Source organism: Zophobas morio, unplaced genomic scaffold, assembly GCF_036711695.1.
Source record: "Zophobas morio isolate AGI-343-1 ecotype UQ-CSIRO unplaced genomic scaffold, CSIRO_AGI_Zmor_V1 ptg000007l, whole genome shotgun sequence".
Lineage (NCBI taxonomy): Eukaryota > Metazoa > Arthropoda > Insecta > Coleoptera > Tenebrionidae > Zophobas > Zophobas morio.
In genome coordinates, this window is record NW_026972112.1 from 12,691,033 (window position 1) to 12,701,310 (window position 10,278).

The following is a 10,278-nucleotide window of genomic DNA, read 5'->3' on the forward strand; positions in this document are numbered from 1 at the left end:
TCCTTATCAGACATTTTTTGCAGAGTTTTTATTCATCGATGCGTCGCACATTAATGAATCTTTATTCAAATACTGCAACATTATTCATTAGCAGAACATAATTTTCGCACTTTGTGGATGAATAAGACTTTACGAATTTCACATACAACTCGCCCAAAAATAAATTACAAAACTCGATTTAAATATTTCTTTCGAAAATATTTTATTTTCCGACAGTTAATCACACAACACATAATTCAAATTTTTTCACTCATATAAAATAGATGTTTACTTTCGGAGCGGAAGCTAGAAAAGTATTATAATAGAATTCAGTGGCTACCTTCGTGTTTTATCGACGTTTTATAATTAATCATAACCCCCAGAATATAAAAAAATTGGTCGAAGCTTATTTCGGCAGAACTTATCTTTTTCTTATTTATTTGATTTTGTGATTTTTGTTTTGTGATAAACCTCTATAAATCAAAAACCATTGGCGTAAATAACATCCTCCACAGCCCTTGCGCCGTGGGGACACAAATTGCAGGGTACCGTAGTCCGCACAAGTGCGATCCACAGAAAATATATTTAAACCACATAACCAACGGACAATGAACTCTTAGTAATGACATGGTTAACTTCGAGTGTTTATGTTTATACTTCGAAAGAATTCGACTATAATCAGTAATCACGTACAAGCATCAGCGGCCGCATAAAAAAAATTAAATTTGATTTATTTAGTCTCCTTAAGCCAGAGGAGTGGACTGATTAATACAGCAAATAAAATTTGGACATTCGTTGAAGGTAACACAAATAGTTTTAATCATAAATCCACGAATGTTTCTGTCACGGGGATTTTGGCAAAGGGAAGAAATAAAATATTTGAATTTTTTCTAAACGGTAATTCTAAACAGAGCAAGCACTGAAAAAGATACTAAAAGTAATTGAAATAATAAAATTCTGCCGTTCATTGCCACTAGGGCTTTTCTAACTTTCTTCTGACTAATTGTAATCTCCGTAAGTCACTCACTAAAAAATTTGATCTACTTGTAAATAGTATTTTTAATGTTTTGATAGAGATTTTTTTGCTCTGACATGTTCCGATTAATAGTTCCACAAAAAAGAAAATTTTTTGTTAGTCTGAGTCACGCGCGTTCTAGCGCAATACATTTTTGACTCCGATGTGTGTGTGTGTTCGTTCGATTTGCAAACTGGCTAGTTCAAATGTTTTATTTTTATTAAAAATAATTTATTTCGGTAGTAAAGTAAAAGTGAGTGTTGTTATGTGCATACCAGGATTCTTCGGGAACCGGCACGGTAGAAAAGGGAATCGGGATTTAAAGGGTAGGTAAATATTGCTACCATTAGTTTTTATTTATGGGTTTATAATTCGTTGCATGCGTCATTTATGGTACATAGTTTCGTACTGTAAATGGATATAAACATAATAATGTGGTGTTACATTTTTAATACTAATATTTAACGTATTTAACATTTAATAGAAGCGTAGTTCAACAATTGTCAAACTTATCCCGCCAGATATTCGTTTTTTTAAAGTATCTTCTAAGAAATATAATTTTTATTGCAGTTGTAATCAGAAATTAATTCATCGCTAATCAATCTGTAATTGCATTACGGGACTCCTCGTAAGTGACAAAATACACCAGCGCCTAAAAAACAGCTCGATTTTGTTTTTCTATGTTTTTATACAACACTAAATTTTATGTTTCTTTCATAAAAATCTCTTAAATTATTATCAAACTGATTACCGTGAAATGATAGATCTTAAAATTATTATGTCAATGGAAAACGAAAATTAACATCGTGTCTGCTCAACCCTACTAAAGATTTAATAACATTATCTCAAAATAAATTGTGACATGTTTCTTTATTTGACAATGTATTCGCGTTTTTGACCTCGTATAATATTTCATATAAATTTATAGGAGAAATGTACAAAAATGTATTTATTCATTTTGGAAAGTTGATGACGTGGTCTGAAAAATTCATGTAAAGGATACTACATATAATATTATTTATTATAATGTATGCATGTATTTGTGCGTGCTTTAGCAACATGGTACATATTATTCTTTATGATAACTTATACCTACACAATTGACTCCTGAAATACACAGAGCAAACGAAAATAATGTAATGTATTTGTGCTTCAAAAGAAATTTTAGGGTTTTGAAAATTCTATTCTTCTGCCACAACATTTTTAGTTATTTTTAAGATTCATTATTTTTCATTATAATGTTGGTCAACATCTTTGTTAAAACTCAATATTCATAAGTTTATGTTAATTTCAGTGGTATTTTTTTTGTGTAGAAATCTATATAATGTTTTTTTGTTGTAGTGGGTTCGTAATGAAGAAGAGGGGACTCGCTAAATTATGGCAGAAGAAGAAGCCATAAAGGTCAGCATTTTGGATATATTTATATTTTTATGGGTTGTTTTATTTTAAAATCATTGTTAATCGTTCTAATTTTTTCTGTTGGCGAGTAAATCTGTGTTTTTTAATCCTCTTTGTAGTCTCAGTAATCTTGATAATAGTATCAATTTCTCCACGACGGCGACGTGGTTAATATTTAAACTACTACTACTACTATATGTATTAAAAAAAATTGCGAACATAAAGTATTTGTAGTAAAAACTAATTAGAAAATATCCAGTGGACCTAATGGTCTTTTAACTTTTGGTTTACCTTTTCTCTAGATATTAACAACTTTAAGAAATTTAATTAGATGTATACGTTATACATGACTATTTTTGTTAAATATAAAATAGTGAATTTCTTTCATAGATACTCTTGGTACACAAATGTGCAGTCCCAATTAGGAAACAAAAAGATGACAGTAATTCTTTTAGGTGACAATTCGGTGAAAATTTGCCCGACACTTCCATGTCATCTTGACAACTATCGTTATAAGAATTTTTCATTCTATGTTGTACCTCTAGATACAATAATTAGTTCAATTTATTTTGCGCAAAAAAAAACCGGTTGTTTCATTAAATTATTTAAATTGGAATCATACCAGTATAAAAAAAAATAATAATTTAGACAGAACTTGCCTTGCCCCTAAAGAACAGTCGAATAAATACAACATCGAAAAATTATAAAATTTAAATTTGAGATCTTTTTTATCATGAGCCTGGACAGCTAAAATTAATATATGGGTGGATTGTTAAAGTACAGATAAACAAACATCGTATGCATATGTTTCTAGAGAATTTTCTTATATATATTTTTTTATGACGTCATCAATATTTTAGGAAGGACACTTATCTGAATTTGAATAGGTGCAGTGTAATACTATTAATAACATTTCTGTATCCTCAACTTTTTCTGGGAGAGGTTAAACGGATAAATTTCTATTAATGATATACACTTACATAATTTTAATTTTTTTTCAAAAATCTACATGTCTAGGGTAATAACTAAAGATGAATTCATAATTCATTTAAGTAATATTTATACAGCAGTCAGTTTTGTAATTTCCAAGTTAAGTTGCAACATGTTGTTGAACAATTTTGATTTTTTTTCCAAAAATGTGAATTCCAGGAGTAAAAACTCATTTATATGTTATTTTATAAAATTTAATTAACTACTGTAAAAATTGGAGATGACGTCGTATCATTATCAGTTATTATAAAGTTGATGACGTCATCACCAAGTTTTGCTAAGAACAAATCACTTGAAGCATGTTTATTTCTAATTAACTAATCGATTCCTCTTTTTAATTTAACTTCTAATGGTTATCATTAAAAAATAAAGTTCGTAAAATGAAATTTCTATCTAAATAACTTCAATAATGTAATTATTAATATATTTCTCGTAAGTTCAATGTTACATTAATTGAAACTTCGAATATAATCTCGCATGAATATAAATTTTACAATAAGTGTAATGGCGTTATGTGGTTATTTACTACCAAGCCTACATTAATTTATTCGTATTTACCATGGTTGACATTATGAACGTGACAGCTTTTACAGATTTTATTCCACCAAATCGCACAAAAAAAATCCTTCTGTTTTCCGTAGCACTAGCATCTCATGTGCCTTATATATCTTTCAACTGGACATTAAAATGGGTTGATATCCATATTTATCAACGATCTTATACTGTTTTAAATGGACCGCAGATTCGAATCCTAGTGAAGTCCGCCTGGCATATATTATATTCTATATCTCGATCTTGGACTGGTTTTTTGAACGGTGGATGTCAACGTTCACAAATGGCAAGTGAGGTCGTGTTTTTGCTTGTTGTGCAAGTTTTTCCATCGATCTGTCACAAGCACGTTTGCGAGTTTATTACCGGCAAATTTCAATTTTTTTCTGATTACCTGAGTCGTTCAGTTGTTCGGCATGACGTGTCACAATTATCGACGACATGATGTGTTACAATTACCAATCCAGTTGTTGGGAGAACAATCACGATAACGTCCCAATATAATTGGTTTATGAGAATAATTTTCGCATGCGACTCAGCTATTTTAACACACATTAAACTTCGCTGTTACATTTTTTATCTGCTCCTACGTCTCTTTAAATACACCATACAGTGTCTTTACAACTACAGAAATATTTGCGTTGACAAAATTCGGCAGTTGACAACACATCCATAAACGTATATGCCTTCTAAAATGTTCAGTAATAGTTTGCGGTTTGAGCTGGATATACTTGTGTTTCTTGTACGGTTTATTCAAGACTAAAAATTTCAGATTCATAAGTACTGTGGTTATTTTTAAAATTAGTTTAACGCTTGTTTTTTTTTATTTCTTCTCGATTCTACTATTTTGTTCAACAACCAGCATTGATTTTTGGTGGATGATCGACTTCAACAAATTTAACATGTATGACCCAAACTAATTTCTAAACTTTTGAATAACAAGGGTCAAATAATTGTTACCTACACAGAGATTCAGATTATGCTTTCTTTAATTGACAGTTTGCTACGGAATAGCTTAGATCTGACCTGAAACTTACATGGATACTTTTCAGAAAATTTAATACAAAATATAGACAGAATCTTAAAAATACGGGTCGCTATCGCACTTCACACACTAAAAACAGTGCTTAGATTGCCGGTCTCCGTACTACTGCGTGCAGGAAAAATTATGTAGTTTTTAAACATTTATTGAAAACAACAACAAATCGGTCCGTAACTCATATAAACTTTTAGAATTATTTTGCTTTTATTCCCAAAAGACCTTTTAATGCATTCTTTTGCCACTGTGATTCATTGCCACCCTCCTTGGCGATTCCCCTCCTATATCGACCAGTGTAAAAGCGCAGAAACTTATAGATGAATGCTTGGAGTATTCGTTAATATTTTGCAGTTTTAGAAAACCCGCAATATGTTGTGGAATTTTTTCTGTGGTATTTATGCCAACAGGTTGTGCAGTGAATTTATCTGGTTTATAAAATAAATAAAAAAAAACCACACCGTGTTTGACATTTTTCTGGCGCGGAGTTGCGAATTTCAGATAAGTCAGGCCACGATGCAACAAATTAAAAGCATCCAAATTGGGAGCGGTAACTAAAAATGTACCCAGAATTTTAGTTTTAGTATCCGATCTATCTATTGACAATAAAGGTCAGCAGACGTTAGTTGTACCAACATTAACAACTTAATAAAAATTAAGTGTTGAAGAAATTTTAAAAACTTAGTTCTTATCTGCTTCGCACAACAACACTCCAAAAATTTTGAGTTGCTTCTTAGCTTCGAAACACAATGTCCGACGGAGGATGGAATATTTTTTGTCTAACATATTTTGTTTTCAGATATTTTTGTATTCTATAAACAAAATGGAAAAATACTTGTTTGACGTAGTTATCTTGGCGACACCTTAATAGCCCTAAGTATTTTCGATCTATTGTGTCGCAGTCTGAACTCGACATTCATAACAAGTTTGTAACAAATATCGGGTGATTTTTTAAATTTCTGCTCTAGGTGGCCAAGACGCGTAACTCATCTGTATGATTTTATGTGTTATATTTCTTACTTTTAAACAGACCTTGTAAGAAGATCAGAAAAACTTTTATCGTTTATATCGTTGCATTTTATTAAGTAAACTTTTTCCCTGTTTGATGGCGGAGTGAGTTACCTCTGAAATTTATTTATTCTAACTTTTTTAATGTTGTGAATTGTATTAATTGCAGATATTTCATATTATGTGCGTGAAATGTCTCACATTTACGAGGAACGCCAAGGTAACGCGGAAATACTAATAAATTGATGCAATTCGAATAATACTCATTTGAATGTTCTCAAGAACGAAACATCAAAATTTTAATGTAAAAAAAGATTTTTTTAATTTATTGAACATTGAAGGTACTTTAATGGAACGAAGTAATAAAATGAGTAATTTTAAAGTACCTATAAGCCTCAATATGCATATATTTTGTAAAACATCCAATTGATATGAAAACGTAGACAGTTATTCCAATTAATAATATTATGTACAGAGTATTAGCAAAGTTCCGCACGCGTTGAAAAATCCTCGAAGAAGTCAAATTATTTTTTAAAATGACACGTTTGGACGTAATTTTTTAGTCAAGTGTAGTAGAACAAAGCTGGTTCCTATCGTAAGCATTTTTTTTTTTTTTTTTTTTGTAAAATCCTATTCAATTTGGAAACAAAAATTCTGCAGTAAAACAACAAAACCACCGTAAATGTTCAAAATGCTATCCACCAACTATCGACACGTGCCAGCACGCGTGTGAACATTATATTGCCGGTGATGTTGGCCATTTCTGTTTGAATTCGCTCCTTCAGATTATCCAAATTATTTGATTTGTTAATATCGACCTAAAATTTTAAATACCCCTACAAAAAATCACGGGGCGTTAAATCTGGCGAACGAGCCGGCCATTCAAACGGTCCAAGTCGCCCTCTCCATCTTTCTTCGAAAATGTTGTCAAGGAACTCTCTCACTGCCGCTCCATAATGCGGAGATGCTCTATCTTGTTGGAGCCATGACTTGAAAACAAAGCTGCAAGAGCGAGAACACAGTCAAAATGGATGTATTCAAAAATTTCTAAAAAAAAAATTCGCATTAATACATCAAGTTATACTCGTATTCACAATAAGAAAAAATCTCAAGTTTAAAACATAGCTAAAAAGATTTGATAAAATGTTAGTTTTCGTACTATGTTTCTTGCACAGATAACCAGAATATGATGAAACAGACTGAGAGTATATAACAACTCTTAATTTTATAAAAATATACAAGGTGTTCAAAAATGACGGACAAGCTCGATAGTACGTTGTTGAAAAGTCACTGAAGTACTCGAAAAACAATTGTTAAAAAATCCCTGCACTAAATTTATGAAAATACTAAACTTCAACTTTGAAAAATTAACTTCGTAATTCTTATCCGTTTTAATTAAATGCATGTTAAAGACACAGTTAAATATTTGGTTGTTAATAATTTAAAAATAATTTGCTTCATTAAAATGCACAAACGCATTTTTTACTGTTGGTAGATATGATTTTAAACTATATTTGTCGGAATTTTAGATTGTCAATTAAATTTACATTTAAACATACGAGAATTTACCAAGTTAATTCATCGACTTTAAAGTTTGATATGTTAAAAAATTTGGTTGAGGGATTTTTTTAACCATTTTTTGGAGTTTTAACTCCTTTCTTTTCGTATTATAGAACACATACGACGCGCGCCGGAATAGGATGTCGAGTTCGAGCTACGAGCTCGAACTCGGTGTCGGTGTCGGTGTCAAGGACCCCGACACCGGTCTGAACTGAGTCTGAACAGGCATGTAACGCCGCGCTATAGAAAGAGGGAGAGAAATAAACTATTTAATAAACTATTTAATAAAATGTGTTCGTTTGATTGTTCCAACGACTAAATTAGGTACAACAACTGATGCCCTTTTCACACGCTTTATTACTCATTTAAGAACTTATATTTATATCACTCATTTTAGAGATATATCACCATAGAGCAGTAATAACCATATTAAATGATAGGGATAAAGATACCGAAGGCGATAACGCTATAATTGAACAATAATTTGTATTTTAAATCGAATAACTTATAAATACTGCTCTACCATTTGTAAATATTTAATTGTTACTTTAGTTGGTAAATTAAACATTGTACTTTAATTTTTTTATACAATATTATTATAATAATTAATGATGATATTTCTATATGGGTCTTAATAATAATAATAAAAAGTATATTTTTTAATAAACAACAATTGACAATACATGGATATTTACTTTAATTAACCCAATCATCATCATTAATCATGATTTTGTCAAAAAATACAAATGCAACATATTTTTGGTTTTTATTATTTTTTAAGAGAAAATTAATGACTTCACTGCGTATACGTGTTTAATTCAGATAAATTGACAACGCAGAGTTAGAACTCCATCCGTGCGTCTTAAAACAACGGACCATCGAACGTATCCGTTATTTTTTGATCACTCTGTCTAATGGCCTGATATTTTTTTAATTTTTGAAAATACTGTTTAAAAATGAAGATGAAATCTATATGTATGTCTATCGAAAAAACAATCATAAATCATACCTAAGATATATTTAGTTAGTTTAATACATACATACTATACTATACCATATCTATTAACCGTCGTCGCTGTTACTTACTGTTTTCGTATACATGAAACATATAACCACCTAAAATTAACAAAAACAAGGTTGTGTATAGTATGAGAGGTCCTTTCCATCTTCTCCAGAAATAGTTTGGGCAAAAAGGCGCATTTCCGCTGATCTATAAATATGCAGAACTTGTTAACCTCGGTGTGCAATTTTAAAATACTCAGTAAACACGACAGAGTTCAAATACTTTACTTGTAACTGTGAGCTGCAAGGAGATGAGGTTTTGTACTTTTGCCAGATCTGTCGTGCTGCACATTGCACCCTACAGGATATTAAAAATGTCGCGACATCAAAGGCTCCGGCTGTTTTTAATATTGGTTCGCAAATTATAAGAAACTAATTCTGAGAAGACACGTATACAGACCATTTTTTACCACACGAAGTTGTAAATAAACATTTCTTGACGACTTGCGGTTATTATTATTCAGTGAATTATGACATTTTTATTATTTTGCTGTTTATTGTTCGGTGAGCCATTATAAACTGTCTGGTTGCTCGTGGATTTTTATTTCTCTGCCACTTTTGATAGGATTCCTCACTAAATTCATTTTTGAAGATAGGAGTTGACGGTTGATGCTATGACTTTCATGCAGACGTTAATGTACAGTTTGTCTCGTAAAAACGTTCACGTGTCGGCTTAAAAATATTTTTTATTACGCATGTAGGGGAGTTCTGTCGTATAAATTTTATTGTTAATAAACAATAATTATTATGTGTGGTTGTGTTCGACATGTTGCTCATACGACAAAATCCTTTTAGGAACCATATTAATACTGTTGCTTAATTTTGTTGTCTTCGTTAATGTTAAAATTAAATTGAAAATTTGACAAGGGATTTTTAATGTTACTAAAGAACACCGCCAAAAATAAAACAAAATTATAAATGATTTACAACCAAGAGTCATTATAAATTGTAAAAATGAGCACTTTGTATACATGTACTGTGATTCCGACAGTTTCACAAAGACGTGAGAATATGATAATAATAACACGTCTCGTATGGTTTCGCTAGATTATCAAACTAAAATTATCTCCTAATAAAATTCCTTACAACTTTATTAGGTAGGCAATAAATATAAGTTTTTTGGCACTGCGGTGCCTCTGTTAATGTAAATGCATGTATACTTCTTGATTTGACTACTGTTTGTGTATCAAACCGGTCTTAACTTTCAATAAACCTCTCTTCACTATCTCAACGTGTTTAAAGATTGTTCATTTTGTCTATTAGATACACTGGAAATAGGCATGGACTTGATATAAAGGCTTTCATGCACCTGCACCTGAGACACTCATCAACCGTTATTTTATGTTGTTAGTCCGCTACTGGTTAGAGATACACGTGTACTCAAATACCAATTATTTACTTTTATGTTGAAGAAAGCAGATTGGCATTTTCAGGATTTTTTTCATAGGAATACATATATCCAGCAATTGAATGCACCACAAAATAAACATTAACTTCTTGCTTATATTAAAGTCTAAATTATTTTATTGCAGTCAGTCTTAACATGAATAGAAGGTTTAGTCATTGAAGAAATATTATGTTTTATATAAATGTATTTTTCTTACTAGAAAAAAAAGTTTAACGTTTTTTTTAAGTAGCTATCGTTGTTGACTTATTGTTTATTTACTTTCGTTATTTCAAG